Source organism: Palaemon carinicauda, chromosome 6, assembly GCF_036898095.1.
Source record: "Palaemon carinicauda isolate YSFRI2023 chromosome 6, ASM3689809v2, whole genome shotgun sequence".
NCBI lineage: Eukaryota > Metazoa > Arthropoda > Malacostraca > Decapoda > Palaemonidae > Palaemon > Palaemon carinicauda.
In genome coordinates, this window is record NC_090730.1 from 132742604 (window position 1) to 132757425 (window position 14822).

Genomic DNA, 14822 nt, shown 5'->3' on the forward strand with positions numbered 1-14822 from the left:
TGTCCTTATATAACCTCGAATACATCATGTAAAAATTACAAGAAAAAAAGAGACTAGCTTAAAAAATATACGTGAAATTCTATTTTCGGCCTGAAACCAGGAAAGGAAAGGTAAATAAAATTTAAGCATAGCAACTTTTTCCTCGATAAAATATTTCTTTACCTAATTACCTAAAAAATGTGGAATTATTTAATGATACAAGAATTTATGTTTATGCATCATCTTCATTGAAATTACGTGTAAATTAATATCTTTTTAAATTTCAAGGGAAATATCTAAGCCATTTCTAATTTGGATACAAACGATGTAGTTGCTGGTACTCTGTATTTTGTATGATAGATCATAAAACATCTGGAAGGTTATAGGCGTGCAACTTCTATCATAAAACATGTCAAATGTCTTTGACTTCATAAAATACTTTCAGCCCAAACATGGCATTGCCGATAACAGCCAATTCGCCCTATATAAATAAATTTATTCTCTCTCTCTCTCTCTCTCTCTCTCTCTCTCTCTCTCTCTCTCTCTCTCTCTCTCTCTCTCTCTCTCTCTCTCTCATCCGGCTGCCATCAATCCTACTCTGTGATGACAAGATCTTTACATATTTGATAGTGGAACAGTCTCTCCCTCCTAGTGGAGCACTTACGATGACCCCGGGGTGAGTGACTGAAAATGATTATCTGAGAGATAAGAAACAAATTTGGAAAGAAATGTAAATGGTAGAGCTACCTCTCGGAGCATGAACGAACACATTAATTAGAGCTCTTACTTTATCTGTTATTAAAAACCAGAAATTCCTCTCCGAACACTTCTACACCTAAACTAGGACTCACTAATATTACGTTGTCTCTTCAACTCAGAAGAATCAAAGGAGTCTGGAATCAAACCTTTTTAATCCTTATTCTGTTAAAAACACTGGTACCTCACCTCATCCCTGAATAAAAGGATACCTTATGAACAAGGCCCCTTACAGTGACGCATGGCCAGCTTCATTTTAAAAAAAAGCAACGTCAAACTCATCTGGATAAGACAGATATTTCAAGAGAGCTCGTTTTATTTCAAATTCTAGGACTAACTGATTGATTAAGATCGCCATACCTCATTTGGCATAACGCAAGCTCTTACGCTTGGCCAACTTACAAGAGACATAGGTTTTAAAAGGGTCCTACATAGGTTCGGAATGACGGACAAGGATGATGCTAATGAGATGAGAACCAGTGCCATCGAGCAGGGACTAGAGGGAAAGGAGTCTGGAGCTGTAAAATGCATGCGGTCTAGCAGCCACAGTTTAGTGCCCCTAAACCCATACATATATCTTCTATTTGTTATATCATACGATTATACTTTGCTGTAGCGAACATCCAAAATTACGATAGTATCAAGTTTTTGTTAATGCAAATATTCCCATTTCCATAATACACTTTTTTCCTTAAAGTAATTAACTTGGTTATATCTTCCTGTTTCAGTACACTATTGGAAAACACACAGATTTGATTATTATCATTCATGCCGAAAAATTGTATCCATTTTTCATATTGTCTGCCATTCTTTGGTAAATCATCTTTATTATAGTTATTTTATATAGTGAAGGCTATGCCCATCGTGCTGCATCTGAAACGATGATGATAATGGTGGGGATGATGATGATGATGATGATAATGATGTTGATGACAATATTGATTTTATACAACTATATTCACATTTTATATCAGAGCTCTATGATATTCTGTTAACAAAATGTAGTATCAGAATCATCAACCGCTCTAAGTGATGTTTATTTGACTATCTTTCTGTCCTACGTTTTCTTCATTACTGAAATGATTAATAAAGTTAAGAGTCTTAAGGAACTCTGTTTCACGTGTGCGTTGGAAACTATAATGATGATGAAGATGATAATGACTTCATACAATTACATTCAGATTTATTGCAAAAGTCTGTGACTTTCAACCAACACTGTAAGGTATTTAAATAATGAACAAGCTAAGGCACAATGATGAAGATATCAAAGAAAAGCATTTAGCTTGCAGCTAATCAACAATATTTGGATAATTTTTACAACTGGAACGAGGTCGTTGTTAGTGAAACCATAACTACATCGAAATATTTTGTGAAATCATAAAACTTCTGAGAAAAAAATCATTATTTTATGTCATCAATAACACTTTGAATGTCAAAGAAATTACTCCTTTAGAATAGATCCTTACTGAATATACTCTTCGATATGAATCTTCTTTGCTAATTTTAGTTCCGTGGTATTCTCGATCTAAATCCACTTTGTCACAGGCGTTCCTAAGGTCCCATAATAGGCTAATTATTGGTCATTTCCAAACGTTAGCACACCCATTTCAAAAGTCCTACATCGCAGCAAAAAGTTGATAGTATCTGGGCAATCAGTTCAGAAAAAGGTGTGGATAGTATGTTAGTACAGTGGTAACGTGTTTGCCTCGCATTCGCGTGGCAAGAGATCGATCCCCGCCCAGGGCCGTGAGTTTAGGCTGTTTACTGGGGAGGCTACTGCTGTGGTAGGGCACCACAGTGGGGGGTTGGGCTTGCCCGGCTGATGTTCTGGTGATCATCTAATTTGATGGAACTGGAACTGAAACCAGATACCTGTAAGAAGGACTTTAATATCTTCTTGGAAGACTATATCATCAGTCCTAATATTAATTGCGAGGTTGCATTAGCTCGCATAGGCTACCTTTAAACCATCTGTATCCTGTCTTGTCTGTACTCGTCTGGTTAGCTGAGTTATATACATCGAATCTCTCAAATACTTTGGAGATCTAGTCCTGATATATTTATGCATTAGAGGAAACATCATAAATGCTATTTTATCTTTAATGGGTGGCTATTGAAGCTCAAACAATACATGGGTAATCATATTCTGAGGATTGATAACAGCAATCAAAACTCCCTTCATGTTTATCATATTACATAACTTTATAAGTTATATCTTTGATAAATTTTAATGTTACAGATAAGAGTTGCTCATAAGTTCCTTAACAGAATAGTAACAAAGATATTTTTTTTACAGGAGCAATGTTTCTAAGATAATATCCGGCAACTCTTACTATATTATCTATTTGTGCATTGATAGACAATAGGCTACAAACCAATATCATGCCCAAGACACGGTTTTGCTGAATAGCGCAAAGGACCGTAAAGGGGCATAGAAAGCTTAAAGGAACGTAAAAGAGGTCAGTATATGTAGTTTGCTTATTAAGAAGTTTTCCAGGCAGTACCCATATAGCTATTTTTGCTCATGTGAAAGTAAAAAACATCCCTCGAAATAATGACCCACAGGGTTTGCGAGTGCACCCCGAGACGTACTGTACCACCAAGGCCAATATATTGGCCTTGTGTACCACTTACTAATACATAGGAGCAGTGACGTCATTTTTTTTCTTTTTTTTTTTTGAGCGCAGCGAGCCACGGTGGAGCAAAAACAATTATAAGTTTTGAAATAAATCCCCGAAATAATGACCCACGGGGCTTACGAGCGCAGTTCAACATACACCGCTTAGCAGAACATAGGAGCAGTGATGTAATGGCAAATTTTGAGAGCGCAATGAGCCACGGCTGAGCAAAATATATTAGAACTATAGCCAAGATCGAGGCCCAATAATATTGTCAACTCATATTATCACCATCGCTGGAAACCGCCAATGTCCAGCGCAGGTGTACTACCGATCACTTTCTAATGAGTATTGACTATTAATGTACTAATTTTATCTCCCTTTACGTTCATTTGCGCTATTTACTTTCTTTACAATTTTCAGTCGGTATTATTTACAAATTTACCTTTCAATCAACCCCCCCCCCCCCAACACAAGGGCCTAATTGCCAATCTATACCAAAAACATCGATTTAAGTTTTATTTTAATAAATCTATATCTATTAAAATTTCATATATTTCTTATTAATATTATGTGTCATTTATTGAAAAGTAAAACTGTATGTCATCACCAAACAGCTTGAACTTCACCTACAGTATATGTTCCAATGTAGGACAGTTGACAGACGAATCTTATAGTATATCACTAAATCCATGTGCTATCGTTTTCTGTAAATTTCAGTTTTTTTAAACGTTTTCTATGAAGATAGTCCCTACACACTAAAGTCTAAACTAAAGCAGAAGCTTGAGTAGTACTCCAGAATTATAGATTATTCTTACTGTATTTATAGCACCAATTAACTTTTGTTTGAATTAAATCTACACATATAGTATAATACGTTGTCTCTATAGATGTTACTTACGCAGCATACACAGCTGTCAATCATAAATAAATTTAAGTATTTAAGCTTGAAGGTAAGCTAACACTGGAAATTATTTATTTGTACATTTTTTTGTTTTGTTTTATCTTTTTATTATTCAGTATTAGTGTCATTATCATATAAAGCTACGTATATTTGTGGGGATATGCACTTCCACCCCCCGCCCCGGGTGTTGTGTCCTTATATAATAGATAGGCATTTACAAAAGTAATCTTTATCAAATTATAAAAAGGCTAACGTAAAAATTAATATCATGCCATTTTTCATTAGGCATCAAATGATTTGTTTTAAATGAAATCAAACGGTGTCATCATGGTGCTCATGAGCTACAAGAATCCTAAGCAGATTTTTCATTTTATGAGCAGTACGGACGGATTGATAGTTCCACACTGAACGACCTTCAGAGCCTGTGCAACATATAATGGTCGTGATGCCTCCACTTTACTTGATATTTTACTGGGCATAAATAATTAGCTAAAAGTTCTATTTTTCCAAATTTCCATCAATTATGACTGGCCCTGTGCAAACGGACAATGTATAGGCCTACAGCCAGATGTATTCTACGATGATTTCTCCTCAATAAAACATATTTAACACCACAGAAACAAGATGAACGTTCTATCTATCCATGTTTTTTACTAATGCTAAAATATTTTAAAACTCTAAGATTCTACCTTTTCAAACTCTCAGGCTAATCTTAAAATTCTTAAAAGAAATGTGAGGAAGAAGATGACTTTGTAACCATAGCAACTGAGTTGAACTGACTATCAACAAAAACATTACATTCCTCGGAACGAATTGCAGAAGTGTTTACGCGGAAGTTGGTGTCAGTTACTTGTTTAAGGTATTGACAGCCTTTATTGTTAAGAAATTGCGTTTATTTGTTGTAATGATAAGCTGTAAAAGACGGGAAATATATCTTAGTTTGTGTCCAAAAAAGGATTTTGTATAGTCCTAGTCTAGTTTTCTGTAATGCTGTATTTCTCTTCTGGCAAACTTTACACAAGACATCTACTAGGAACAGAACTAGGAGTGCATTTTATTTACCTTTTTTATTTCAAAATTTAGTTTACGTTGAAAGCTCTTTGCATGACACTTTTCCTTATCTTCAATACGTATTTATTTGAAATTGACATTCGGCGAGTCATACAGTACATACGATTTTTCAAATTTGAATTTGCCTGTCATATTGGTGTATAATAGCATTACCAATCATTATTTTAAATATAATATGTTTATTCTAGTAAATATGAATGAGTAAATACTTATATTAACTGAAATTATGTGTGTCATTTTCAAAAGTGGAATTTCTTCACAACTTATGAACCAAAGACAGTACAGGGAAGACAGGAACGTCGCTTGGATTTCTGCCCGTACTTGTCAGCTAGAATATTACTTCTAAGGTATCTGGAAGTGTCTGTGACCACAAGACAATCTGCACAGTCATAGATTAATTCCAACTTACAGAATTCTATCGAATGTAGTTGGTTAGGACAGACGTACTTTTCTTATTTCTTGTCAAATCGATTTTCTGTGTCTGAAATATGATATTATGAAGCTAGTTTTAGGATTTTTGAAATATTATGAATTAGTTTTACCTTGCTGGGAGTAAAGCCAGATGGGAAGCTAACATACGATTAAGACCTTGTCTTAGAATAAGTTAACAATACAGCGGTTTAAGGGGGAATCGCAGAGGTGCATAGTTACCTAAAGTAGTTAAGACTTCAGCTCCTAGATTAGGTTAGGTGGGTAACCTTAAGTTAGCTGGTGTAGTTGTGTTTGTTTCCCTTTAAAATTTGTGGTTTTTCAGTCAACTTTTGGAATTTAAAAAAGAAATTTTAAAAAATAAGTTTCCCCCAATTATTTGCAGCAGAACAGTTCAAAGCACAGTGCCTATAAATACACCAGGAACACTTTTTATCTTCTTTAGGAATATTGTACTATAGTAAATATTTATCCACATTTTAATAACTGACCCGGTCCTTCCCAACCAACTACAAAGGCTCCCCGAATATTAACATTATAAGACTTCTAACATATGAATTTGAATTTGTAATTGTGTTTTTTCAACTGACAGTCCAATCCACCATTTATAGAGTTTATTACAGTTTAGTACAATATTAGTTAGACCTTTTGAAATAACTTCATCAAATAGATCTCTTCAAATCCACCATTTTCATATCCATAACCTATAGTTGGCAATTGCTGTTAAGGGGGACAATCGTCAAACATGAATTTCTTATCCAAATTCGAAAGGATTCATACACCTTTTATATATAGATAAGGTAATCTTTTATCTGAAAATTTCAAAAAGATTGGAAGATTTGTATCAATTCTATAAATGAAAAACCAAAATAAAACAAAAAAATTAAACTTGATTCTAGTACTGTACTTTATTTCTGAAGCTATTGCACTGAAGCTTACTTAGAAAGAAAGTATATAAGGAAAAAGAGAAAATTCATATGAATATTTTCATTTTTCTTCGATAAAAAGTTGAACTCATAAGTCCCAAATTCCATTTATCACAAATATATTTTCTAGAAAAAAATAAACTTCTTTAAAATGGTATATTTACCTTTAAAATTTGCCATGAAACGAGAAAGTTATAATCGTTTGAATGGGAAAAGGTGAAACCGAGAAAAACAGCTTTAAAGGTAAACTTTTGTTTATAACACTCTCGGGGGATAACATAAGGTGCTCATTGCATGAAATGTATGAAAGGGGTAAAATACTTAACTGAATGTTAATTCAAATTATGAATTACTTTAAAACCGGATAAAACCATGAATAAAGGGAAAAACACGGAGTGCTAAACGACAATTCACATACATTAACGAGAGAGCACAGACTGAACTTCAACTCGCTGTGATGGAGAGTGAGTGAGGGACCCGAGATAGACTACATCACTGGTAGACGTATGATAAATCAAATAAATATAATTTAAAGATAAATTAAGTGAATGATAACGAAAATAACTAACGTAAAGGACAGACAAAGATCAAATCTACTGGCCATATTACCCTAACTTTGAAGAAACGAGGGGGGAGTGTTTTTAAATTTGTCATATCTCCGTTGTTTCATAATGTTTTGCTGTACAACTTGTCACCGTGATAGAAAGGATGCCATAGATGACTTTGGGCAAATTTTCTCATTTTCGTTGATTAGAAAAATATTCGTTAAAAAATCAGGAGGTCGGCCCCCTAACCTAAATACCTTCCTTTTTTTTTTTTTTTTTATGAATTCTGTTTTTGCTCTTACTGTTTTGTATTTGACTTGTTTTGTTTTGCCCTGAATCACTGCCACGGGAAGCTCTTAGGCATACAGTAGTTCATAAAATTCCTGACCTGCGGTGCTCCTGTCCCGACTTTAATTTCCAATTTTCTTTATAATTAGTATTGGTAGCCAATAACAATCTCCAATCAGAGATGTTTTTACTGTCAGTAGATTTTTTATTAGCCAGTCTCCATCATCCACATTTACAAATGTTAGCTACGCCAACAATTTGGAACAGTTCTGATTTTAATTTTATTAAGTGAAAATGTCTATTGCAAACCTTCCAAACTAGTGGCTATTCCAGTTTTGGAGTTAATTTTGTAAGAGGTGTTGCTGGTGTATTTATAGGCATTTTGATAAATTTGATTGTCAGAAAAATTGTTTTTTAATCTTTAAGGATGGGTTAAACTTGGAAATATACCTGAATATCCCAGTTTCAGAAGGAAAGCCAATCAGGAAGTAAATACAGTACTGGGTTATGAAGGGTCTTAGGGTAAGCTAAAAACATGGAGGTCTATGGGGTTGGGTGTCGCTGGGGTTTTAGCCCCTCCCCCCAGTAGGCATGAATATTAGTCTTAGTTTAGGTTGAGTGGGGAACCATAAATTAGATCAGAGCCTCGTGTATAATTCTATTTTATTGTATGATTTTTTAGACTTAAACTGCCAGAATGTTAAAACATCTGATTAGAAAGTCCTCAAATTATAAACTTGATAGGTTTTAAGATACTGTTTTTAAATGGAATTTTGGTTATATTTTGACCTAGGTTAGACTAATCTTCACTTAACTCACATGCCTACAATTTTCAGTTGCAAAAGTCAACAAATAATCCAGTTTCTTGCAGATGTCGTCTGGCTTACTGCATTAGATTATATAATATTGTTTTATTACAGTACTGCATTTCATTGTGAACTTCTAATACAATACCTGATATTTATGATTTTAGTTGAATTTGTGTTTATATCTCTGAAAGTCTGTAAGTTAAGGACCTTCTTTATTGGAAATATATGGACTTCCACCAAATATTTTTATCAGAGTTATTCAAATCATGCATAAATACACCAGGAGCACCTTTTATTTTCTTCATTGGAGATATTGTGCATCATCCCCTCTTGGGGGAATGAAGCAGCTGCAACTGTTACATGCTGGTCAGTTATGCAACAGAGTGCCTTTCTAGCAAACTTGCAGGTGCTTAGAAGCAACTCTTCTATCTTTCTTTCTGAGTGGAGGATGGGTTGGTGGCTGCCATTCACATCAGTAATGATGTGTGGTCTGACTCTTCCGACATTACAGTATCTCCCTTATAGAGAGATAGGTCTTCTGTGACCTAGTAATAGCTTTCTTTTTAGCCAATACTGGCTGATGCCATAGCAGCTTCGAATCTCTATGATTAGCTGTTAAAAGATTGTTGGAATCATCTTTCTTGCTCCGATACGGGACTAGAAAAGATGACACTGGATCTAGGGACTGCCTTACACCTCATGATGAGTCTTCTATTTGAAGGGTGATGGTTGCATACATGTAGGACCAAATGAAAAATTGTAGATTAATTTGTATTTTTGTATCTATGCAAACATGAGTCATATAAATTACACTTTGCACCTCAACCACCCCACTCATTTCTAAAGCCAAATGTCATAAGTATGGGATATAGTCAGGCAGGTGGGTGGTTCCCCTCAAATACCACTTGATAACTACCACATCTACCTTGTTAAAGATTCAATAGCCATTTCAGCTTGCAGGGAAAAACATACTCCTATTTAAAGGACTCAAGTTACGAAAATTGCAAATTAATTAAAAATTTTGTGATATTGTAGTATTTCCTTTTCTCCATACCTTTTGTTATCAAAGTTGCAGCCGGTTCCAAAATATCAAAATGGTGTAGGAACCATAACTTTGTATAATTATGAATCTTAGGTTGTGGGATTTTGGAGATTGGCGGCAGCCTTTTTTTCTCTCATCATTGACTCCTAACTACCTTAAGTTCTCTTGAACACTAGCTTAGCTCTCTCACTTATCAAATGGGAACTTTTTGTATAATCTGTGGGTTGCATATCTGAAGGCTGTTGGGTCCTACACAGATACAAACCATAACCCTTTAATAGGGGTATAACAACAGCGAAGCTGGTATGGCCATAAAATTTAACAAGGAACTGTAGTTATATCTACATATGGGTGACTAGGAATTCCCACTCACCCGTCAGCCAATTTTGGCCGTTTTATTTTTCTTTTTCCAGAATAAATGTATACGTGCAAAGATATTAGGTTGTGTCCGGGTAGACATAGTGAGAAGTTATGTCTGAAGTTATATCCTTGTCATCTGCATGTTTTTAGCATGGGCCATGAGTATTATAGTAATCACCTAATGAGAAATGCAAGTCATTGTCGCCTCTGCAGTAGGCAGAGTTTGCTGACAAGAAGAAAGCTAAGGACACTTCTTAATCAACTTTTGCTATGCTGAATGGGGTGGTAAATAAACTTTATAACTCCTTTTTTTTCTTCTATTGTTTCTTGACCCGCTGTGTCTCCTTTGGGTTCTTCTAGGGCTAGGTTCTTTGGAGGAATTTGGTTGAGAGGAGAGGACCTCGGTTTGCACTTGGGGTGATCCTATTGGAAAGTGGAAGTACTGTATCGCCTTTTTCTAGCAAAGGTAACAATCTTCTGTCTTTTCCTTGAAAGTCTCCTGTGGCTGTACAGACTGAAGACAACCTTGACCTATGTAAGTTGTGACTTTCCTTGGATATTGCTGATGTGCAGATATCAGGAAAGCTGCTGAAAGTTTTGGTCACTGCCAGGTCATCTGTAGCCTCCTGCTGTGACTATCCTGTCTTTTGCTACACTTGTGGAGATAGAGAAGGGTGGTGCCCGTACGTACGTGACGCACCACCCAATACAGTGTTCAACAACATGTGCCACATAGGCTAAAGTATGATGTACTTCGTAAGTCTCTCAGGGTGTGAGTGCCAAAGACAGTTGTTTCTGAAGGTGAGGCCGATCGTCAATCAGTGCTCGGTCAAGACTGTGCTTCAAACCTCCTCGCTTGCGAGGAAGGCGTTGTCTCAGCTTTTCAACACCCTAATGATGCCTAACTTCCATCTGGAGGAGGCGAAGAACCCCGTGATTAAGTGTTCATTTGTTTTTTGTAAATCATACTTTATTAATTTCAAATTCTATCCACTTCTTTAGTTTTTAACCCTGGATAGGTACGGTGGGTCGTACGCGACCCCGAGCGTCAAAAAAAAAGAAGTTTTTCTCACGTGACTCACCCCCGTGACTGAATTTGTGGGTGATCGACCTGCAGGAGGTGTCTCCCCTACACGCTCTAGTAGTGTCCAGATGTGCATTGCTGTAGCTGTACTCCTTCCCCGATTTCTGAGACGCGTCGGGGTCGAGCGCGACCGAGTTTACCCTTCTAAGGTAATTTGCATAATTATCAAAGTTATTACGTATTATGAAATTGTCGTAGAATGGTGCAACTTGTATAGGTTATCAGTTGTGGAAAGTCTTGGTGGATTATTTGGCTACCATGTGCATAATTTTTTTTTAGTTAAAATGTCGTTCATCACCACGAGGACCATTTTACCGCGAGTACCCCTTTTTCATTTATTTTCATTTTTTTGCCAAGTCATTTTTCCGTAAGATATTGCCAAATAGTGTCGTAAAACTTTTGCTTGTTTAGTGTTGGAAAGTGTGTCTAGATGATCTGGCTACCCATGCATGACTTTGTTTTTGTCATAGACGACGTAGTTATTGGTATATTGGGTATTTAACTGCGGTTGCCAATTTCTGTTTTTTTTTCAATATTTGTAAAAAATTTTACGTAGTAAGGAATTGCCGTATATTATTCATTTTTTTTTTCATGTTTATGTGTTAGAAAGTGTGCCTTGATGGTTGGGCTAACACGTGCAGGTCTTTTTTTTTATCTGAGATGCCGTATATTAGAATGTTGGGCATTTTACCGCGAGTGCCCCTTTTTCATTTTTTTTCATTTTTTTGCCAAGTCATTTTTCCGTAAGATATTGCCAAATAGTGTCGTAAAACTTTTGCTTTTTTAGTGTTGGAAAGTGTGTCTAGATGATCTGGCTACCCATGCGTGACTTTGTTTTTGTCAGATACGACGTAGTTATTGGTATATTGGGTATTTAACTGCGGTTGCCAATTTCTGTTTTTTTTTCAATATTTGTAAAAATTTACTACGTAGTGAGGAATTGCCGTATATTGTTGATTTTTTTTTCATGTTTATGTGTTAGAAAGTGTGCCTTGATGGTTGGGCTAACACGTGCATGTCTTTTTATTTATCTGAGATGCCGTATATTAGAATGTTGGGCATTTTTCCGCGAGTGCCCCTTTTTATTTGTTTTGCATTTTTTTGCTTAGTCATGTTACCGTAAGGAATTGGCAAGTAGTGTCGCGAAACTTATATTTTTATAGTGTTGGAAAGTGTTTCTAGATGATCTGGCTACCCATGCCTATTTTTTTTTTAGCCAGATATGGCGTATATATAAGTATGTGTTCGATTTTCCTGTGATTGCCATTTTTTCGTTTTTTCCCACTTCTTTCAAAATTACTACATGTACGTACTAAGGAACTATCACAGAGTAATGATTCATTTATATGTTTATTTGTCGGAAAATGTGCCTTGATGGTTTGCCTAGCACGTGGCTGAAATTTTTTTTTTCTGAAATGCCGTATATTAGAATGGCCATTTTTCCGCTAGTGCCCCTTTTTATTTGTTTTGCATTTTTTTGCTTAGTCATGTTACCGTAAGGAATTGGCAAGTAGTGTCACAAAACTTATAATTTTATAGTGTTGGAAAGTGTTTCTAGATGATCTGGCTACCCATGCCTATCTTTTTTTCTAGCCAGATATGGCGTATATATAGGTATGTGTTCGATTTTCCTGCGATTGCCACTTTTTCGTTTTTTCCCATTTCTTTCAAAATTACTACGTACTAAGGAACTATCACAGAGTAATGATTCATTTATATGTTTATTTGTCGGAAAATGTGCCTTGATGGTTTGCCTAGCACGTGGCTGAAATTTTTTTTTTCTGAAATGCCGTATATTAGAATGGCCATTTTTCCGCTAGTGCCCCTTTTTATTTGTTTTGCATTTTTCTGCTTAGTCATGTTACCGTAAGGAATTGGCAAGTAGTGTCGCAAAACTTATAATTTTATAGTGTTGGAAAGTGTTTCTAGATGATCTGGCTACCCATGCCTATCTTTTTTTTAGCCAGATATGGCGTATATATAGGTATGTGTTCGATTTTCCTGTGATTGCCATTTTTTCATTTTTTCTCATTTCTTTCAAAATTACTACATGTACGTACTAAGGAACTATCACAGAGTAATGATTCATTTAGATGTTTATTTGTCGGAAAATGTGCCTTGATGGTTTGCCTAGCACGTGGCTGAATTTTTTTTTCTGAAATGCCGTATATTAGAATGTTAGCCATTTTTCCGCGAGTGCCCCTTTTTATTTGTTTTGCATTTTTTTGCTTAGTCATGTTACCGTAAGGAATTGGCAAGTAGTGTCGCAAAACTTATATTTTTATAGTGTTGGAAAGTGTTTCTAGATGATCTGGCTACCCATGCCTATCTTTTTTTTAGCCAGATATGGCGTATATATAGGTACGTGTTCGATTTTCCGGTGATTGCCATTTTTTCGTTTTTTCCCATTTCTTTCAAAATTACTACGTACTAAGGAACTATCACAGAGTAATGATTTCTCTAGATGTTTATTTGTCGGAAAATTTTGTTTACTTCTTTTTTGATTGAATATCATCAAATTTTTTTAGCTAAAATATTATATTGTTTCACATTTTTGTTTTTTTTTCGATTTTATTTCCCTTCAAAAAATTTTTTTTGGGTCAGAATTTTAATTTTAAAGTCGTAAAATAATCGACAATTATCCAGCAACCCACCATACAATTTTTATGCATATCCAATAATAATTAGATTAGTAAATAACACCTTGAAATTGACATACCCTTCCTACATTTCAAGTGGCAGATTAGGGAGTCTGAGTCAGTGTGGTTGGCGGCCATTTTGTGGACATATCCGAAGCGTAAGTTGCCCTATCTATATATATTCTTGTTCCCTATAGAATTTGTGATATTTTGGTATATTTTTACCTGCATAAATATCATATTATATATCAAATATATGTATTTTTTTACGAAATTTCTAAGTACTCAAAAAATTACCTTTAGATATGGCCCCTGATATAAATGTAATTTACAAAATAATGAAGATTTTTTTACATATTTCTATTTTAGGATAACATATGTTTATTCCCTAAAAAAATTAGCCACTTCCTATTTCATTTGGGTACCCAAAAAAATTCCTGAAATTTGGACAAATTTTTTTGGCCAAAAAAAGTTACCCTTTTTTTCTCATTTCAGATCTTCACCTCCATGGGTCTGACTTCATCCAAAATACATCAAGATGTGTCCTAAACATTCAAGAATCAAATCCTAAAAGGATTTGTGTATATATGTATAAACTTTTTTTTTATGAATTTTTATGTCAGGTCTTTTTTTTTCTACTTAATTTTTTAAAATATTTATAATAAATAGTTTTTCTGCAGATGAGTAGTATTTATCTTTACAGTTGTTTTAAGCATTCATTGAAGTTTTTTTTTGGCAAAAGAAAAAAAGAGGTTACTGCAAAAACTGATTTTTCAAGAATTTTTTTTGCCGTCGGGGTCGTTCGCGTCCGAGTATACCCTCAAAGGGGTGTCCGAGGAGCGTACCTATCCAGGGTTAACATATTCTAAAAATTCAAAAAGCTATACTTTATAAGGCTTGACTCTGGTGTATTTAAAGCAATAACTTGAAAGCTTCATCCACGCATTTAAGAAAAAATATGTATTTATACAAAATTTTGCTTTTCCTTTTATAAAAGATTTAGATCAATAAAACATTTTTATGGTATGTAAAGTTATTCATTTTATTTTATATAGCTTATAATTACTACTAGATAGTAAATTTTAATTTTCCTTAAATGTGGGAGGAGATAAAATTTGAAAAGAAGACAGTTGAAAAAAAGTAAGTAAAAACGGGCTCTTCAATCAGTTCAAGTAAAATTTGGGGAAATAGCTTTAGTTATATGCACATTAGGACTATGTGAATGCCACAACTGTAACTAAAGAAAATTGTCCACGCCAATACCTTTAACCTTGGTTATCCCAGCCAGGACACAATCGCTTTTGGCTTGTCGCTTTTGGCCAAATGTAAAATTGACACACTCGCAGAGAAATCTATTTCTGAACCTCGTTGG

The 14822-nt window shown here is 34.9% G+C and overlaps 1 protein-coding gene across 1 annotated transcript in view; it reads left to right on the forward strand.

The window, feature by feature from the left end:
• Positions 1-5031: 5031 nt before the first annotated feature.
• LOC137642190 (intraflagellar transport protein 81 homolog) overlaps positions 5032-14822 on the forward strand; it is a 108733-nt gene continuing 98942 nt past the window's right edge. Inside the window, exon 1 of the mRNA XM_068374732.1 lies at positions 5032-5116. The gene's annotated coding sequence lies outside the window, so the exon portion shown is untranslated. The remainder of the gene's footprint in view (positions 5117-14822) is intronic.